This window comes from Paroedura picta, chromosome 5 (genome assembly GCF_049243985.1).
Source record: "Paroedura picta isolate Pp20150507F chromosome 5, Ppicta_v3.0, whole genome shotgun sequence".
In the NCBI taxonomy this organism is placed as follows: Eukaryota; Metazoa; Chordata; class Lepidosauria; order Squamata; family Gekkonidae; genus Paroedura; species Paroedura picta.
This window is the reverse complement of record NC_135373.1, coordinates 113,832,974-113,854,039: the sequence shown is the minus strand read 5'-3', so window position 1 is coordinate 113,854,039 and position 21,066 is coordinate 113,832,974. Positions and strand designations below refer to the sequence as shown.

Genomic DNA, 21,066 nt, shown 5'->3' with positions numbered 1-21,066 from the left:
AGTGTTTGCTGGCAGGGGCTCATGGGAATTGTAGTCCATGAACATCTGGAGGACCACAGGTTGACTACCCCTGATGTAAAGGACACCTGTATTGGAATTCATCTGGGCAGTGCTGAGTTCAAATCCTCTCCAACCAAGAAACCTATGTGGGCCGATCACTACATTCCAGCTTTAAAGTAAGAAGGCACTTCCAGAACTCTGCAGAAATACGCAAGCCGGAATCTTTGATGGTCTTCGGAAGCAAGCAAAATATTTGGAGGCTGCAGCGGGCTAACTCAAGCAGAGCTGGCTCAAGTTAAATGCAGCTAAGACCAAGGTCCTGTACCCAGGTTGACAAGCCCAAGATGGGATGCTACAACTCCCAACTCTTGACAGATTTTAACTAGCAACTTCAGGTACTGTCAAGAATCTGGGTGTGATTCTGGATGTCTCACTATCTATGGAGGCTCAGGTCACAAATGCCACTTGCCAGGTCTTTTAACATCTTCACCAGGTGTGACAATTGGCACCCTATCTGTTGACATCTGACCTAGTCACTGTGATCCTTGCAATGGTTATCTTCTGGCTAGATTACTGTAGCTTGCGCTACACAAGGCTGCTCTCAAAGCTGTTTCAGAGGCTTCAAGAGGTCCAGAACGCAGCTGTGAGGGTCCTCACCAGGTCCCAATGGAGAGCCCATTGTGCTCTCCTGCCGCATCCCCCCCCCCACATTGAGGACTGGATCAGGTTCAAGATTTTGGTACTCACTTTCAAAGCCTAAACAGTCTCTGAGCATTTCATCTGCGGGACCACCTCTCCCAAAGGACATTGAAGTCCAGTGAGCAAAATCTGCCCTCTCTTGCAGCTCAGGGCGATTTACAATGGAACTTCATGTAAGCAGTATGCTGCCTTTCCACCCAGCTTAGCATCCCCAAAGTGGCAATCAATCAAAATAATCAAAATCAGTTTAATAAAAACATACATACATAAAAATCATTAAGAACAACAAAACACACGTTGAGGAAGGAAGGTCAGCAAGGGAACGACAAACAAAACAGAAAAGTTTCCACTCATTGGTGGAAGATAATGAAAGGAAGGGATAAATTAATCTCCCTGGGGAAGTAATTCTGTAATTTGGGTGCTACAAGAACCCCACTGCATAGAACCTCTCTACTCAGCTCAAGGCTACAGACCAGGAGGGCTGCTCTGCAGGAAATAAAGTGCATCACACCCTTTCTCCTGCATTCCTTAAATATAACAACCTAGCAGTGTTCCAAAATACACATCCCTCCCCTGGGTAAGAGCCTGGGAAACCAAGTTTTGCATAACAATTGCCCAGAAACAGCAATGTAAATGAGTGTGTGGGAGTGGATTTATTTATTTTATACCCTGCCTTTCTTCCATGTTGGGGATTCCAAGGGGCTTACATCTTCCACCTGTCCTCTATGTTATCCTCAGCACAAACCTGCATTTATTTATTTAATTCATTTATCCCTCCCCCCCCCCCAATAGGAATGCAAGGTTGCTTACATCAGTGGTCCCCAACCCCCGGTCCGGGGACCGGTACCGTTCCGTGGATCAGTTGGTACTGGGCCGCGGCTCCTCTTTGTCCTCCTCCCCACCTGCTGCCTCGGGGGCTGCCCTGCCACTCTGCCGCCGGCTCACCTTTGGTGCTCTCCAGCGGCCGGCATGGCGGGGGCTCCCCCTCAGCATGGCTCTGCACAGCTGCTGCTGGCAGCGCCCCCCAGTCATGGGCGCCGGTGGGAAAGCAAGGAGAGCAGGGGCTCAGGCAGCGCTGCTGACATCCCTCGCCAAATGACTACCCCACCCTGGGCCTCAGTAAAATTGTCAAGCGTTGACCGGTCCCTGGTGATAAAAAGGTTGGGGACCACTGGCTTACATCATTCTGCCTTCCTCCCTTTTATGCTTACAACAACCCTGTGAAGTATATCAGGCTGAGAAACTTTACTTATATTCAGTAAATGTAAGATAAATCAAGATGGGTAGCTGTGTTAGCCTGTCTGTAGCAGTAGAAAAGAACAGAAGTCCAGCAACACGTTAAAGATTAACAAAATTTTGGGCAGGGTATGAGCTTTAATGAGTCACAATTAGAAATACACCCACAGTTGGATATTCCCACCATAAATACTGAGAAGGAACTTCCGTATTGTTAAAGAAAACAAAGTTGTGTGTCTTAGTTCCCTGCTCCCTTCCACCACATTTGGGTCCAGAAAGGACATCGTCATCCTTAAGGTGCTACCGGACTCTTGCTCAGTAAATGTAAGAATGTTTCACAAAATGTATGGTTGGAAGGTGGGGGGAACAATTCGTAAATGCCATTCCCACTCAGGGTCTTGACGTTGAATTCTCCCTCACTTACCCACCCCTTTTGCTTTAACAGACTCATGCTCTCAGGATTCCGTTCTTTCTCCAAGTTCAGTTCTCATCGGCAAGTAAGGTAAGCCAGAGAGTTTCCATGGCAGAGTAGGGATTCAAACTCGGATCATAGCCCAATAATTAGGATTGCTGTCTCCCGGCTGAGAAATACATAGAGATTTTAGGGGTGAAATCTGAAGAGGGTGGGGTTTGGAGAGGGGAGGGTCTTCAATGGGGTCAGATGCCATAGAGTCCACAGTCCAAAACAGCCGTTTTCTCCAGGCAAACTGATCTCTGCTGCCTGGTGATCTCCAGGCACCACCTGGAGATCTCCAGGCACCACCTGGAGGTTGGCAACTTTACCACACCACTTTCCCCCTTATTTCAGTTGTGAGTATTACAACGATATAGGCTAGATATCAGGAAAAAAATTTTCATAGAGTAGTTCAGCAGTGGAATCGGTTGCCTAAGGAGGTGGTGAGCTCCCCCTCACTGGCAGTCTTCAAGCAAAGGTTGGATACACACTTTTCTTGGATGCTTTAGGATGCTTAGGGCTGATCCTGCATAGAGCAGGGGGTTGGACTAGATGGCCTGTGTGGCCCCTTCCAACTCTATAATTCTATGATTCTATTAGAATCTTTCCTTTCCTCTCTCCACAACAGACATCCTGTGCGGTAGATGAGTCTGAGAGAGCTCTAAGGGAACTGTGAATGACCCAAGGGGAAGAAGAAAAGTTGGTTTTTATACCCCGCTTTTCACTACTCGAAGGAGTCACAAACACCTTTCCCTTCCTCTCCCTACAACAGACACCCTGTGAGGTTGGTGAGACTCAGAGAACTCTATGAAACTGCTCTGTGAGAAGAGCTTTAACAGGACTCTGACAAGCTCAAGTTCACCCAGCTGGCTGCATGTGCAGGAGTGGGGAATCAAACCCAGCTCTCCTGAGTAGAAGCTGCCACTCAGTACGCTGAGCTGGCTGAAGGGACATATCTCAGTGCCCAAACACATCCTTTCCATGGAGGAGGTTCTGGGAGACACAGTTAGGAGGATCACCAGCTGCACCCGTTGCTAGACGCAACAAACAGCTCAATAGTCTCATTCAGCACAAGGTAAATTCTTACAATTGTAGATGGTGATTCAAGAGGGAGTATGCATATTACTCCCTTCCTGCAGGCACTTCACGGGCTGCTCATCAGCTCCCATGCTGCAGTAGTCAAACTGCGGCCCTCCAGATGTCCATGGACTACAATTCCCATAAGCCCCTGCCAGCGAATGCTGGCAGGGGCTCATGGTAATTGTAGTCCATGCATATCTGGAGGGCCGCAGTTTGACTACCCCTGGTTTAAGGTATTAGATGTCACATGACGGAGAGGAGAGGACAGAGGAGAGGACACATAGTAATGGGTTTAAACTACAAGTACAACGATATAGGCTAGATATCAGGAAAAAAAATTCCACAGTCAGAGTAGTTCAGCAGTGGAATAGGCTGCCTAAGGAGGTGGTGAGCTCCCCCTTCCTGGATACACACTTTTCTTGGATGCTTTAGGATGCTTAGGGCTGATCCTGCATAGAGCAGGGGGTTGGACTAGATGGCCTGTATGGCCCCTTCCAACTCTATGATTCTATGATTCTATGGTTCTATGACCTTGGGTCCTCATATCTGTGACACTGTCTGTCCCTCTAAGTTCCGCCGCAGCAGCGTCTCCCATTGGAGCAGGGTCTTCTGCAGGTGCCAGCCTACAAATGGGTAGAATAAACAACCACATGTACAAATGCCTTCTCCATCGTCCATTGTGGATCCTGCCTTATGAAATAGCCTGGCTTTCTGCAAGCCATGCAAGACTGAGCAAAGCTTGCATTCAGTGGCACCTTTAAGACCAACAAAGTTTAATTCTGGGTATAAGCTTTTGTGCACATGTACTGAATTATTCAAGAGGGCCTTTTTGAACAGGCATCAGGGCTGCTCTGTACAAAATGGTTTACAAACTGACTTGGATAAACGATTAGGGACTGTGTGTAGCTGACTGAAATTAGGGTCCCGCTATGGAATTTTGCATCATTTAATGTGTCGTGTTAATACTCAGGCTGTGTTTCAGTTCTGCTTCAGTCCCTGTTGCATTGTTCAGTGAGTGCTTTAGGATACTTTGGGCTGATCCAGCGTTGAGCAGGGGGTTGGACTAGATGGCCTGTATGGCCCCTTCCAACTCTGTGATTCTGTGATTCTGTGATTCTGAGTGCCCCCTCTATCGATTGTTCTGATCCAGGGGTAATCAACCTGTGGTCCTCCAGATGTTCATGGACTACAATTCCCATGAGCCCCAGCCAGCAAATGCTGGCAGGGGTTCATGGGAATTGTAGTGCATGAACATCTGGAGGACCACAGGTTGACAACCCCTGTATCTGATCAATCAGTGCAATGCGCCTTGAGTCCAAGTGAGAAAGGCAATTATAAATAATGTTCATTAAAAAAAAATCCATCAAGTGAGACTATGCAGCTCCCACTTGACTTAATTCAAGAACTGATCCTGAAATGTTCATGCTCAATCCCAACAGGGGGCGCCCTAGAGACACTCCTGATCCTAGTCCCCCAACTCTAGAGTGGAGGGAGGCCTACAGGCAGGTGTGGCCAGTGGCGTCCAGCAAGGGTAGATCAAAGGGAGAAACCTTCACCCCTTTGTCATGCAAAGCCTTCCCCGGAAATGACCTGGCCTCAATGGCAGGACACTAACAGCTTCCCCACCCCCAGCTCCTCCTGAAAATAAACCTCTTCAAAAGGATTCTCTGTAATAGCCTCACCCTTGCTTGCAGTCCCCCACCCCAAATAACCCTTAGGGCAGAAGTCCTGTGCATGCAAGTGGCTGTCGGGGAAAACAGCCAAGATGGAGCAGAGATAGGGGTGGCTCCACCAGAGCCTAATGGCTTTATGGAGGGGGAGAACTGGCTCAAGGGAAAGGAAAACTTCAAAGGCTCCTCTTGTCCAAACATCAGCTCCTCAACCCACAGGCGCTGCATGACCAGAGATCCTGCTGCACAACTTCTGAAGGGCTGCCCCAACTTTCCAAACAAGCATAGGCCAGTCTTTAATATCTAAAATGAGAGGTTCTGGAGCTCAAAGCCTGCCTGAGGGCCATGATGTCTGACCCAGAAGCGCTTTCCCCTTTCTAAGGTGGGTGGGGAACCATTGTGTTTCTTTGGGTGGTACTGCACTTTGCATGTGCTCAAAGCAGCTCTCTTAGAATCATAGAATCATAGAGTTGGAAGGGGCCATACAGGCCATCTAGTCCAACCCCCTGCTCTATGCAGGATCAGCTCTAAGCATCCTAAATCTTCTTTGACATCCAGGAAGCATATTCTATTGCAGCTTTTCTCAACTTTTTTACCCCTGAGAAACCCCTGATACATTCTTCAGGCTCTGAGAAACCCCAGAACCAACGCAATGCAGAATGTGGCTGGGAAGCATAGCTGTGTACATGGCCACCTGGGGCCCCTCCAGGCCCATCACTGGTCAGTTTGGGAGGGTGGGTGGGTCGATATTACCATATATGGCCATATCACCTGATGAACATTTAACAATTTTAAAAAATATATAAACATTAACTCCCACCCATTCAGGAAACCCTTCTAGGACTGTCAAGAAACCCCAGGGTTTCATGAAACCCTGGTTGAGGGTTCTATTGCTTTGGCTTAGTTCATACCCACATCTTCATTTGTGTTGAATGAGCCATCATGAGCCTGTTTGGTGTAGTGGTTAGAAGTGCGGACTTCTAATCTGGCATGCCAGGTTCGATTCTGCACTCCCCCACATGCAGCCAGCTGGGTGACCTTGGGCTCGCCACGGCACTGATAAAACCGTTCTGATCGAGCAATGATATCAGGGCTCTCTCAGCCTCACCCACCCCACAGGGTGTCTGTTGTGGGGAGAGGAAGGGAAGGTGACTGTAAGCAGCTTTGAGCCTCCTTCGGGTAGAGAAAAGTGACATAGAAGAACCAACTCCTCCTCCTCCTCCTCCTCCTCCTCCTCCTCTTCTTCTTCTTTCCTATCATTCCCCATAACACCAGGCGTAACACCCTTGGGGTCACCCTTGGAGCATGGGGTCAGCTCCCTGTATTTGCAATGGCGATGGAGTTGCATTTTTCTAGTGGACTCTGATTTTATTTGTCTAGTGGGTGAGTTCTGGCTTGGAGGAGGCAGTACCATAAGGAAAATGTGCCTCTCTGCAGGTAGAGTAGGGCTCAAATGTGTGAACTTGCTCTGCTGCAAAGCATCCAGTTGGAACTGATCTTGGTAAACGTGAAAGATCTGCCAGTGGTGTTTGAAGAGTTATTTGCATGTGCAGGCCGCCACTTGATGCTGCAGCCTGTCCACAGACAAACAGATAGGTGTGAACAAGCCCTTTTGTCTTACTTGAGTCTGAGCAGAATCTCCGAATTGCTCCCTGAGCCTCAGCAGAGTATGCCTCCCAACTCCCTCTTCTGGTGGAGTCTTGCTCGCTGCTGAAGACAATCAGAGGCCCAGGCTCTTGTGCAGAGGAACATTCTGAAGAACAATGTCCTATTTCACGATTTAGGGACTCGCAGAACAAGGTGCTTTTAATTTATTAGTGATTATTACATCTGACTTTTCCTCCAAGGAGTTCAAGGTGGTGTCTATGCTCACAACTCTCTGCACACTCTCTTATCCTCGCAACAAATCTGTGGAAGAGGTTTGGCTGCCATATAGTCACTGCTTGGAATGGATTTGCATTTGAGCCTCCCCAGTCCAGCTTTCTTTCTGCCACACCATGCTAACCAAAGACATATCTCTTGCCTTGGTCTAGCCTCCGTTCTGAAATCTTGCATATGAGATCTATCACACTTTAATCCTCTCCTTCCTGCAAGGGATACAGCCAAGCACACATGGTTTCCCCCTCCTCCATTTCGCCCTCGGAGCCACCCCATCTGGTAGGTTAAGCTAAGAAAGCATGACTGGTACAAGGTCTTCCAGGGAATCTGAACCTGGGTCTCTCTTCTTCCTAGGCTACTATGCTGACCAATATGGTATACTTTAGTTGAAGAAGAAGAAGAGTTGGTTCTTATATGCTGCTTTTCTCTACCTGAAGGAGTCTCAAAGTGCCTTACAGTCGCCTTCCCTTTCCTCTCCCCACAACCGACACCCTGTGAGGGAGGTGAGGCTGAGAGAGCCCTGATATTACTGAAGAAGAAGAAGAGTTGGTTCTTATATGCTGCTTTTCTCTACCTGAAGGAGTCTCAAAGTGCCTTACAGTCGCCTTCCCTTTCCTCTCCCCACAACCGACACCCTGTGAGGGAGGTGAGGCTGAGAGAGCCCTGATATTACTGAAGAAGAAGAAGAGTTGGTTCTTATATGCTGCTTTTCTCTACCTGAAGGAGTCTCAAAGTGCCTTACAGTCACCTTCCCCTTCCTCTCCCCACAACCGACACCCTGTGAGGGATGTGAGGCTGAGAGAGCCCTGATATTACTGAAGAAGAAAAGTTGGTTCTTATATGCTGCTTTTCTCTACCTGAAGGAGGCTCAAAGCGGCTTACAGTCGCCTTCCCTTTCCTCTCCCCACAGCAGACACCCTGTGGGGTGGGTGAGGCTGAAAGAGCCCTGATATTCTTGCTCGGTCAGAACAGTTTTATCAGTGCCGTGGCGAGCCCAAGGTCACCCAGCTGGCTGTATGTGGGGGAGCGCAGAATTGAACCCAGCATGCCAGATTAGAAGTCTGCACTCCTAACCACTACACCAAACTGGATCTCTTTGCAATTCTAGGATATAGTCGTGTTCAGCCCTGTTCCATTCTTTAACCCAAGGAATCCCAAACACATAGCTAAAGTAAACTGTCAGGGATGCAGCTGTGGTGAGGTGCCACCTGGGCTGTCCTCCTTCTCAAAAGCCAGAGTGCTGTTATGGCTAAAGTGTGAGACTAGGATCTGGGACATCCAGGTTAAAATCTTGGTGGGTGACCTTGCTGGGTGACCTTGGGCCAGTCACACACTCTCAGCCTAGCCTACTTCACAGAGTTGCTGTGAGGACACAAAGGAGGAGAAGAGAATGATGTAAACTGCTTTAGATCCCCACTGGGGAGAAAGGTGGGGCATAAATAAATAAATAAATAAGCTGAACTGGGGGAGCAGTTCACAAATGAAGAGGAGGAGGTTTGCTTTTGAACAGGACGGAATCAGCGCCCAGCGGACAGGTGGTGTGGATCAGTCCACACATACGTCAGTGATCATACGCAATGTATTTGCACAAACCCTGGCAGCCAAACAGGCTATCTAGGTGTGTAGTGAACTTATTTACATGACCCATCAGTATGTGCTAAAGAAAGCTGAATTGAGAAGGGGAAAAAAATTAAGACTTATCTAGTTTGAAACAAATTCCATAAAAGGCAATGCGTGCAGGCCTTTTCAGCCATTCCCTTGGGGGGGGGATTTGCAGCTAGTTTGGTAGCAGTACAAGATGGCCAGGCACCTGGACTTTTTAGTAGCCCAGCTCCAGCTATCCTATCTTAAGGTTACCCAGGGCAGGGGTAGTCAACCTGTGGTCCTCCAGATGCTCATGGACTACAATTCCCATGAGCCCCTGCCAGCAAATGCTGGCAGGGGCTCATGGGAATTGTAGTCCATGAACACCTGGAGGACCACAGGTTGACTATCCCTGACCCAGGGAACTTCGAAGGGTTGTTCTTGTGTAGTTGCTGAAAAGTCATTGAAAGGGGGCACTGAAAACCCCCTTATTGTGTTTCTGCAGAACATTGTTACAAAGTGTTATTGCGAAAATCATTTTGAGTCTTCAGTTGAAATATCCCTTCCCATTAAGAAGGCCCCTCCCCACCAACAGCCCTACAAGGCAGTGATTTGCCCATGGCCACCGCTGATAGCATTAAAGCCCAGTGGGGATTGCAATAACCTGGGTCACTTCAAGGCATGCAGCAGACTGAATAAAACTGAAGTAGGGTGGAGTGTACCAATTCAAACTGTAGGGGTGGTGTAGTTTTTCTAAATCTCCATTAAGAAAACAAGCAAACAAATAAACAAACAAACAAAAAAGTTTAAACCTATTTTCCCAGGGATAAAGTTTCCAGCCTAGCCCTCTCTGTGGTTCTAGGGAATAAATAAATAAATGTTGTTGTTGTTGTTAGGTGCGAAGTCATGTCCGACCCATCGCGACCCCATGGACAATGATCCTCCAGGCCTTCCTGTCCTCTACCATTCCCCGGAGTCCATTTAAGTTTGCACCCACTGCTTCAGTGACTCCATCCAGCCACCTCATTCTCTGTCATCCCCTTCTTTTGCCCTCAATCGCTCCCAGCATGAGGCTCTTCTCCAGGGAGTCCTTCCTTCTCATGAGGTGGCCAAAGTATTTGAGTTTCATCTTCAGGATGTAAAAACTGGGTACAATAAATGGTTAGAAATATAGGTGCTCCAGAGGAATACGAATCTGGTATGTCAGCTGCTTTCTCTGCTGTCTTGACATGGCATCGTTTCTTTTGACTGGCTACAGGCTGGCCAGCACATCCATATATATGCACAGCCACAGAAGAGAATAACTCACAGGATTGCTTTCTTCCCAGCCTCTCTCCTTGGTGAGCCTTGCTGTGTTTTCCTCTCTACCTCGCCCTATCCCTTGGTTGGCAACCAATTCATTTGCATTCCAAGTTTCACTGATAATCTCGTAAACACCAGCAGGGACCATCAATCACCAAGCTCACATACTACTGAAACTGTATTTTTTACAAAAAAAATCACATTCCTATAGGCCGCTCTGGTCAAGCCGTTGTTTGTTTGCACCAGGGGTTCCCTTCCTTCACAGGCTCAGATATGCTGTACCTGGCGGCCTGTTACACCTGGCAGGCAGATGTGAGCTTTGCCAGCCCCACAGTGAGACCCGGGACAAAAAAATGCCTTGTTTGACCCAGCTAGCTCTCTGCAGGAAGGCCAAGCTTACTACTCAAAAACAGCAGGATGCGCATGAGAAGAAACAGGGCTCCATTATTCATGTCTTGTTTATAATGTATTTCTTCCATCCTTCTATTGGGTTTGTCATGAACTTGGAGAGTGAGGTGCTGATGGTCTATTTCTGCTCATCTTTTTTTTTTAAGTGATGAGTAGAATGGAAAATTCTGTCTGCCTGTCTAGGGAGGAAGGATGTTACGTGTGGATGGATGGTTTTTTCCATGATAAACGTTGAATCTGCGGGGAGGGGGTGTCACTTAAAAAGACTGCCTTGCCAGCCAGCTAGTCCCTCCAGGTAAAGGCAATCTGCATGAAGGCACATACACACAGACAAGGGTGGGTTAGACCAGGGGTAGTCAAACTGCGGCCCTCCAGATGTCCATGGACTACAATTCCCAGGAGACCCCTGCCAGCGTTCGCTGGCAGGGGGCTCCTGGGAATTGTAGTCCATGGACATCTGGAGGGCCGCAGTTTGACTACCCCTGGGTTAGACTCTGGCTACTGTGCACCAGGGAGCTTTTTTGAGGCATGGGGAAGAGACTGAGGGACCTGCCAGGTCCTGGAGCAGAGACCATCTAAAGTTACTGTAATTGCTTGAGGACTTTGAACCTAAAATGATGCACATAATTCTCCAGTTCATGAAAAGGTTAGTTTCTCAAAGAGCAGAGGTCTGTGCTAGAAGGATTAAAGGAACTAAGTAAAACCAACTCCATGCTAGCCAATTAAGAATCATTGACATAGGCTAGCTATTCTTGCTTCCTGATTCCGAAGCTTCAGTCTTACCCACCTTTACTTGGAAATACGTTTCCCTGAATTCAGAGGGATTTACATCTGGGAGGAGGGGAGAATGTACAGGATCATGTTTTAGGTCTGGCTGAGCCAACCCGTAAGTATTTAGACTGGGTTGCACCAGCAAAGTAACGTCACAAAGTATGACATTGAAGCTTATGTAGGAGGCACATCTGATTAGGTTTCTTTCCCTGCCAATTCTAAGGGCAGGTTATGATGGATGCTTGTCTTTTTCAACTTCTTAAAAATCCCAAGTGCTAGGAGGGGCTGAGGAGCAGAAAATTGAAACTCTGAAGTTACGCAGAGGCAGACTATTGCAGCTCTGCTTTAGTATGGTCTACTCGGATTGACAGCAGTTGTCCCAGGTCTCAAAGAAAGGTCTTCACAAACTGTACCACCTGAGATCCTTTAATTGTCGATTCTATGGATCTTCTACATGCAAAGTATATTGGGACACTGTGGACCCTCTCCAATTTGTCCACACTGGGCATAGAGGTCTAGCTGACCCCTATGGTTCCGTCTAAAGCAGGATTGGCCAAACTGTGGCTCTGCAGATGTCCATGTACTACAGTCACCATGAGCTGGCATGAGTGCATAGCAATTGTAGTCCCTGGGTATTTGGAGAGCCAGTTTGGGCACCCTTAGTCTCAGGACATAAGCTCGTGTATGGAAGCAGTGGCTGGATAGCTCAAGCAGAATAGTCTGAAACTCAACCCCTCCAAGATGGAGGTCCTGTGGCTGAGTAGGAAAGGGCAGGACCAGGAAATGCCCTTACCCTTCCTGGATGGGGTGCAACTTGAGAATGTACCTACGGCCAGGAACTTGGGTGTGATCCTTAATACCTCCCTATCTGTGGGGGTGCAGGTCACCAGGATAGCCCAGGTAGTATTCTTCTATCTATGCCAAACAAGGCTACTAGCGTCTCACCTGTCTCCGGAGCATCTGGCCACAGTAATCCATGCAATGGTCACTTCCAGACTAGACTTCTGTAACATGCTCTACACGGGCCTTCCCTTGTCCCTGACCTGGAAATTACAGTTGGTACAAAATGCGGCTGCTAGGGTTCTCTTGGGGTCACCTTGGAGGGCCCATATCCAGCTGTGCTGAGGCAGGTGCATTGGTTGCCAATTCTGTTCCAGATCTGGTTCAAGGTTTTGCTATTAACCTCTAAAGCTATCTATCGTCTGGGCCCTCCATATCTGAGGAACTGCCTGTCTCATGCCCTATGCAGGGCTCTTCACTCTGTGAGTATGAACCTACTGATGGTCCTCAGCCCTCGGGAGGTGTGCCTGACCTCAACCAGGGCCAGAGCCTTCTCAGTCCTGGCTCCAACCTGGTGGAATGAGCTCCCTGAAGAGCTGAGGGCCCTGATAGAGCTGGCACAGTTCTGCAGAGCCTGCAAGATGGAGCTCTTTCACCAGGCATTTGGTTGAGGCCCGGGTGTGGAAGATTGAGGGACCCTCCTCCGGTCATCCTGAACATCTAGGGCAGATAGTCCCCGTCTCCCGAGGTGGACTGACAGAGGGTGTGGGGTACTGGACTGGTGAGAGAATTATATGGGTTATGCTGCCTGGGGATTTATTTTTATCAATGTTTTACTTGGAGTTTTATTGTAAACCGCCACGAGCCAGCACAGTCTAGGAATAGCGGTCTATAAATCTAAAATAAACAAACACACACACGGAGAGGAAGAGAACTCTGAGGATAACTTATTGAAATGATTCATTCAGGTTATTGTCTCCTATATTCTTCTTCTGCTATGTCCCACAATTAACTACACTCCCACTCCTAATATGTACCTTGCAGCCATCATTACAATCAACTTAAGGTGACCCCAGCAAGGGGTTTTCGAGGCCAGTGAGAAGCAGGAGTGGTCAGCCATTGTTTTCCTCTGCAGAGTCTTCCTTGGTGGTCTCCATCCAAGTACTGACTCTCCTTAGCTTTTGAGATATCATGAAATCCTACTACCTACAGACAAGGCGAGATAACCATAGTTGGAGTCTACCCATTGGAACCTTTCTTAAAGAGTTCCAGGGGCATCCCATCTGAGTCAGGGGTCTTGCCAGGCTTTATTTCTTTTAATATTGTAAGAACGTCCTCCAATTCAAAAGGTGACTATTTGGAAATGTTTTTGGGGACTGCACGAAGAATGTTGCAATGGGTTCTTCCTCATTTAAAAGGGCGATATAAGTGTTTCTCCAAAGATTCGCTAGAATAGGGGCAATTTTCTCTGCTGGGAAAGATTTATTCCTTGTGTTTACTGCTCACCAAAATGTTTTACTATCATGAGGGTGTGAGGCGCAAGGCAGTTTCTGCCAAATGGAATAGAGGTTTTTTTCCATTTATGGACACATGGGCCAAACTGTTATTTTTTTAAATCCTTCGAAAAAAGATGTCCAGAGATCAATGACCGCCTCAGTCATTATGCCACTAAGTTTAATACAGTCTCTCCTGATAACTTTTATTTTAGAAGCATACCATGGACTACGAGGCAATGGAACTGAATGAAATTCTTGATCTAGCTTAAACCAAGGCTCTTCTTCTCTTGCGTGTATTAACTTATAAATGGTCTTTAATATTGCTATGTGATAATTTGCTGTACTGATCCACCTAGTCCATATAAATTTTGTAAACTCTGTTTTTGCTATAAACTTAGCATTTGTCTTCTCCATTTAATTGATACATTTTCAAAAAGAAAAAAGTCTGAATGCTTTCTTCTTCTTCTTCTTCTTCTTCTTATTATTATTATTATTATTATTATTATTATTATTATTATTATTATTATTATTATTATTATTATTATTATTATTATTATTATATTTATTTCCCAACGCTACCAGCAAGCCGTCTCATGGCGGGTTACATAGTAAAAAACCCCCACATAAAATACAACAATTATAACACCCCATTAAAATTACATACCCCAGCAGCAAAAAACCAATCCTCCCACCCTCACTCAACTCTTGGTATCACCATAGGGGAATCCACAGATGCTGGCAATCTAGAATGCAGCTAATGGAGTTTAGAAGCACGGTATAGCGAGGTGCTGCCAGTCTACTCCTAAAAAACTAGAGGATATATAACATATAGCGCTACTGATGTGTACACTGCGCTTTAACATAAAACAACACATAAGCAAACAACAATTCAGGTCCTTGCACCAAGGAATTTACAGCCTAAAGATGGACGGGGGCTGTAGTTCAGTGGTGGAGCATCTGCTTGGCAAGCAGAAAGTCTTGGTTCCATTCCTAGCATCTCCAGGTGGAAGAACGAGGCAGCTGGAGATGTGAAAGGTCTCTTGCCTGAAGCCCTGGAGAGACCAGTATGAGTAGACAATGCTGACCTAGGGTCTGCTTCAATAGAAGGCAGCTTCATGTGTTCAAGTACTTGTTTCTTGCAGTTAAAGATGAAGTCTATGGACTTAAACAAGGGCTTCATGAATCAGTGAGAACAACAATAGCCTTGTGTTCTATCAAGTAAATGTGTAAAATGCATTCAAGCTGCAAACAACTCATGGCGACCCGGAGGGTTACTGAAGATATGAACAGCAGTGGTCTGTCATTCCCCATCTCTGCGTAGAGAACCTAGATTTCCTCAGTGGTCTGTCATTTAATTAACCAGTGCTAACCCTGCTTAGCTTCTGAAATCTGATGATTTTGCAGTGGCCATCCAGAATGCAGGGGGGCATACTAAGGCAACTGTTTAGGGTTCCATATCAGAAGTTCAAGAACCATGGGAATTACCACGGTGCATCAGAGGTCTTGTGCTTCTGGTCCATTCCAGCATCTCATACACCTTATCCTGGGTCATCAGCAGATGACTCAGGGGAGGACACAAGAAGTCCATGAGTAGGATTCTAGGACCAAGGCATGGCTCGGTGAGAAGCAGCTATTGCAGTGAGGAAACCCAATTAAAATATGAAACTTAATCCCTCTTTCGGTGATTGCGTTTGTGGTCTCAGGTAAAGGGCTTGGAGCAGACAAAATTTTTACCGATCCATGAACTAAAGGAAAGAAACTGCCCAATCTTGGTAATCTAAGGAATATTTGGCACGCTGGACTGCTAACAGCTGCCAACTCCCAAGCTGCTCTCTCTCCCCTTTGATGTCATCTGTTTTTAAATTTGTCTTCAATCGCAACTTCTATGCAATTAAGAGGACAAATCGCTGGTGGGCCTGTTAAACCATTCAAGGAGAAATTATTTAAAGATTGTATCACACTGAACATTCCAACGGTAAATTTGTCTGCCTGCTTGTCGCCTTTCAACTGAAGTACATACTACAGACTGAAGGGTCGTACGTTTTCCAAAATAAGGTCCAGTGGCAGGCTAACAGGCTTTTGTGCTGCACCTCTCTCCCCCATCACAGTGGATTAAATCTGGTTATTGCATGACATTGTGGGCTTCAACTTCCTTGGGTTTCAACAGCTCTGCTGTTAGTTATAACCTTTCCTGGAAGATAATACCTTAAATTGGGTTTCAGAAAGCATGTTCAAGAAGGTGCGGCTTTCTGTACTTCTCCAAGCACATTCAATGCCATTTCCCTCTGCACCTCTGGCAAGTTTTGTTTTGTCCATTTTTACATCACTGGTAGTAGCTATACAGCATTACATCAGTACAGAAGAAGAAGAAGAGTTGGTTCTTATATGCCACTTTTTCTCTACCCAAAAGAGTCTCAAAGTTGCTTACATTCGCCTTCCCTTTCCGCTCCCCACAACAGACAGCCTGTGGGGTAGGTGAGGCTGAGAGAGCCCTGATATTACTGCTCGGTCAGAACAGCTTTATCAGTGCTGTGGCGAGCTCAAGGTCACCCAGCTGGCTGCACGTGGGAGAGTGCAGATTCAAACCCAGCTTGCATATCAGATGTCCGGACTCCTAACCACTATACCAAAATGGTTACTACATACTACATACTGACTACCCATTTTTTTTAAAGTGAAAAACCTGTTGGTGGCAAGAGGCAGTAGCTGGCAGGAGGAAAAGCTGAGTAAATCTCTGTACAGAAGCACCATTGCTGATGTGAATCTTTTCACATTTGCATTGGCAATCAGAGCAAAACAGGTAATTGTTCCCCTGTGGAAGCAAACTGTTCTCCTCCTGGGCAGCTTCTGGCTTCCTCCTTTCTATCCTCCTCCGATATACTCCAAGGACCCCATATTCTCCTCAGATCAGGCTGAGAAGAATGGTAGAGGAAGATAACAGTAAAGGAACATGGCATGAGGAACGATAACTGTATCTTTTCCTGCTTTCTCAGGGTGACCTTGGGCTAATCACAGTCTTGTTAGAGCTGTTCTCACAGAGCAGTTTCTCTCAGAGCTCTCTTAGCCCCGCCTACCTCACTGGGTGTCGCGGGGAGAGGAAGAGAAGGTGATTGTAAGCTGCTCTGAGACTCCTTTGGGTAGTGAAAAGCAGGGTATAAAACCCATCCGTTCTTCTTAAGATGCTACGACTCAGATTCTGCAACTACGGACTAACAGGGCTACCCATCTGAAACCATCCAGTGGTAGCACTTTTCAATTTTCTTTCCCAGTTATTTCAATGCTGTCTGATTCTTTTCTTGAATTTCTGTATCCCCCATCATTAAGGTCAGAGGCAGTGCAGCAGGAAGTACTGAGCTAGATCTGCCGGTCTTCACCAAAATCATGACAGCTGTCTCTGGGGTACACCGCCAGAAGAGCAGAAAGTAAAGCCAAGAGGATAGAAAACAAAATAGTTAAGATCAGTTGGGAAGAAAGGAAGAGGGGGACAGGCAATGTTACCTGGCTCAGACATGTCGGGGCCAGAGAAGATGGGCCCGTAATAAACCCGTCATAAAAATATTTAGCACTTATATAATGCCTTCCATACGCTGACTTAAAAGTGTTTTATGGACAGCGGGCAAATACTATCTTGAGTGTTTTTTTTCTTTTACTCCAGAGAACAGAAGAAGACAGGAAAGCTAAGTAAGGTGGACGAGGTCAAATGGCCTGTGAGTGATGAGCACAGAGTATGCAGTTTTAAAACACTTGAAAAACTGCCACGGACCAGAGAGAGGGAGCACAAATTCATGCCGGAGCCATAAAAGGAAGATTTGTAAGAGGCAGGATGAAGCTGCTTCGATTATCAGGAAAAGTACCTAAAAGAAAGAAAAGTTGGGCAACAGAACGAGCAATAAACAAGAAATACAGAAGAATCTCCTTCTGGGGAAGTTAAGAACCAGCATCGGAAGATCCCTTTTCCCTCTTTAAGAATGGGGCTGCTCTTGCTTGGCCCCATTTGAAATCAGTGGGACACAAAGTGTATAAAACTGGGGCATCATGCTGGTCCTCAAAGTTATATCAATCAGATTTGTCCTTCTGCTTTGCTCCCAAATAAACATGCACGGTCAGGTCTACAAGCAAATGCTGGCTGGGGCTCATGGGAATTGTAGTCCATGGACATCTGGAGGGCTGCAGTTTGACTACCCCTGGTTCGCTAGGTTGCCAGCTTTTCTTCACAGCCCTTTTGTAGCAGACTTGTACTCAGGAACTTGTTCTTGGTAAGGGAATAAAGTGAGGAGATCCCCTGTTTGATTCTTGCACACCAGGCTGCTATTAAAAGGCACAGAAGTGGCAGCATTCCACAACACTGAGCACCCTTAGGGATGCAGGCTTCCACAGCTGAGAGAAGGGCATGCATGCAAAAGGAGCAGTTTCTCCCTGGCCACGCAGATACTGCTGTTTGCTTCTCAGGGCAAAAGGGGGCAGCCTCTTCTTTTAATTTTTTTAAAGTATTCTGTAATTCAGAAATATCTGGTCACGATCATCCCGTGATCGTGACAGTATGTAGACCACCCCTGTGCTGCTAGGAAGCTGATCCGCCTTAGCTGGCAACCGTAAGCACACAGAGTGAGATAAATCTTAAGACCAGCATTCTGGTTCCTACACTGGCTAACCAGAGCCCCCAGAAAGTCCACAGTAGGGGCATAGAAGCCCCAAGTCTCTCTTTGTGAGATAATGCTGTGCATGAAAGGCAGAAATCCAGCATGGTGGCAGGGGCTCATGGGAATTGTAGTCCATGGACATCTGGAGAGCCCTGCTCTATGGCAAAGCATCAGCCTTGCATGCAGACGGTCCCACGTTAAATCCCGGACCTCTCCAGTTAAAAGGGCCAGGTGGCTTTTGATCGCTCAATACTTTTAATCGAGGAGCTTTAATTAGGTCAAAAGGCAGGGGAGGAAAAGGGTCAGATGGCAAATGATGTGAAAGGCCTGTACTTGGGCTGCTGCCAAACAGAACGCAGAAGACAAGGCTGACCCTGATACTACCAGTGATCTCATTTGGTATGAGGCAGCTTCTTGTGTTCATATTGCCCCATATATTTCTACACCTTCTCCACATCTTTCTGACATGAAGCATAGTGATAGGGAAAGGGCCGTCAAGCTGTAGCCCACCTGAGGTGAACTCTTAAGATTTTCAAGGTAGGACACACTCAAAGAAGAAGAAGAGTTGCGTCTTATATGCCGCTTTTCCCTACCCGAAGGAGTCTCAGAGCGGCTTGCATTTGCCTTCCCTTTCCTCTCCCCACAACAGACACCCTGTGGGGTGGGTGAGGCTGAGAGAGCCCTGATATCACTGCTCGGTCAGAACAGCTTTATCAGTGCTGTGGCGAGCCCAAGGTCACCCAGCTGGCTGCATGTGGGGGAGCACAGAATCGAACCTGGCATGCCAGATTAGAAGTCTGCACTCCTAACCACTACAGCAAACTGGCAAAAAGGTGTTTTGCCATTGCCTGCCTCTGTGTTACAACCCTTGGTGGCCTCCCGTCCAAATACTAAGCAGGGCTGGTCTTGCTTAGCCTCTAAAATCTGATAAGATCATAGTCGCCTGGGCTATCCAGGTCAGGGCATGAAGTATAGCACAGAGGTTTTTTCCCAGACAGGTGAGATGGCAATTCAAAGAGGAAATGGTCTCCCCTTAGTCAGACTTGGTGACATAGGCACAACTGGGGTCAAAATGGCCCCCTCTACCCAGCTCAGTGACCAACTCCAAGTTCTCCAGTGGAGAGATGGAGAGGATCAGAAGGCTCTACAAGGCAGAGGTGCCTGCTGATAATTTTCAAGCAGAGCATGAGCCCCCACTCCCAAAGCCAATAACGGAGACCTCAACCCACCCACCCCTGGCAAAAAAAACCCCACCCAACCTGCTGCACAGGTTGCAAGCCTAGGCACCCCCCCCCCCCTCCGGAGTGCTCCCACTTTGCAGAAGACCCAGGCTGAGGTGGCCCAAAGCAGGCAAATTGCTGAACTGGCTGAATGCAACCCCATCCCAAAGCATGGTGGTCTGAGTAATAATCCTTCACAGGATCCTGGGCAAATCACAAGAGCTCAATACCTGCCAGAAGGACAATTGAGCCTGATTATTTCCCTGCCTATTTAGGCTGAGCCTTGGGAAGATTTCTTTGCTGAATCAACCGGTCTATTGTGTCTTCTTGGCTCTAGTCGAAGTCCTCCAGCCTCCCGTTCAAAGCCTTCCTCAGAGGAGTGCAGGACAAAGGAGATGACAGTGGACAGGAGATGAGTGGCTTGGTGATAGAGGATGTGCATGGCATGCAGAAGGTTTAATCCCCAGTGTCAATAGCTTTTAAAGAAAACATCAGCTGTGTGAGAGCTGGGCAATGTGAGAGAGGGCAATGTGAGAGACCTCTGCCTTGGATCCATGAACACTGATGCCAGTTCTGATCTTGGTAGACCCATACTCTGACCCCATGTAAGGCAACATCACACATTGAGGTGTAGGAAGAACAGACATGTGATTACATGAGAATCAGGAAAAAGGGGAGCTGGGCATGGGGGGCTCAGGATCATGGATGTCTAGAGTTGGGAAAAGAAGGCAAGAAAAATTGTGCTAGATCTAACTAAGGATCCATATAATATATAACCCAGTATCTAAACTCCAACAGTAACTGACCAGACGCCCCTGGGAAGCCTATAAGCAACAGATCTTCTCCACTCAGTGTGCTTAGTATATTTGGAACCCGCTAGTGAGAAAGATACCGGGGCTATGAGGAACTAAATGGCAGGGGGAAAGCAGATGGTTTGCATGGACTGGGAGGGGAGTATATAAAGTGATTTGCACAAAAGACTGGGGAAAGGTTTGAGAAGCACTGCATTAGGACTTGCGGACAAAAGGGCAAGGGACCCAAAACACACTAATTCAACACAGCAATGCTAGGCATACTCCTGCCTCTAACGTTGCATGGCTTGTCTACACCCTCTCCTCTCCATAAAAGTCAGCTATCCCACCCATGTCTACCACACTCCCAAAAATAAATGCTTACAGACAGGAACGGCATTTTTGACACCATGCTGGCATCCATCTGCTGAACGCTTTCCACACCTAAAGGTCAAAGAGCCAGATTTCCATGAAATATTTTCCGCTCCAAAATATTTTCATATACAGTTGAAACATCAGAAAATACAGTTTGGCTTCTGCTTTAGAGCTTCGGTCAATAGCATCTCAAGAATCGCTGTACTAGTACTTAAAGTAGCTTCTCTTGGCTTATTGACATTCCATCTTGCATCCTTTATCTGGAATCTCTATTTGTTCTCCTCTCAACCTGGGCTCTAACTAGGACTCCCAACGCACACAGTATGCTTTCATAATAGCATCAATGTTTTTAAAGCATTCCATAGAGATATTGTTTTGGAATCAATATTTATAGGGCAGCAGACAGGATTCTGACAAATTTTAGAGCACATCCAATTTTAGAATGTGATCTAATCGCTGAAAATATACTGATGGCTCTGTTCCAGAAAGGCAGAGGTAATAGTTTAAAAAAAATGATGACATATACTGCAGATTTTTAAATGCCTCTGAAACCGAAAAGTAAATGCTACAGCTAAAATTGACCCTTATAAGAACTAGTGTATATTCTTTGATTTTCTGGCAAGGTTAACTTCCATGGGTTCAGAGACAATGGAGTTTTTCACATTACCATTCTAAATTGTAT

At 46.8% G+C, this 21,066-nt stretch overlaps 1 protein-coding gene and 1 long non-coding RNA gene across 2 annotated transcripts in view; one reads left to right on the top strand and one right to left on the bottom strand.

Annotated features, from left to right (window-relative positions):
• WNT5B (Wnt family member 5B) overlaps positions 1–21,066 on the bottom strand; it is a 130,518-nt gene that overhangs the window by 29,741 nt on the left and 79,711 nt on the right. The window lies entirely within an intron of this gene.
• Positions 1,792–18,556, top strand: LOC143838555 (uncharacterized). The gene is made up of 3 exons (XR_013231419.1): positions 1,792–2,259; positions 2,381–2,437; positions 17,014–18,556. It is a non-coding gene; the product is annotated as an uncharacterized LOC143838555 (long non-coding RNA).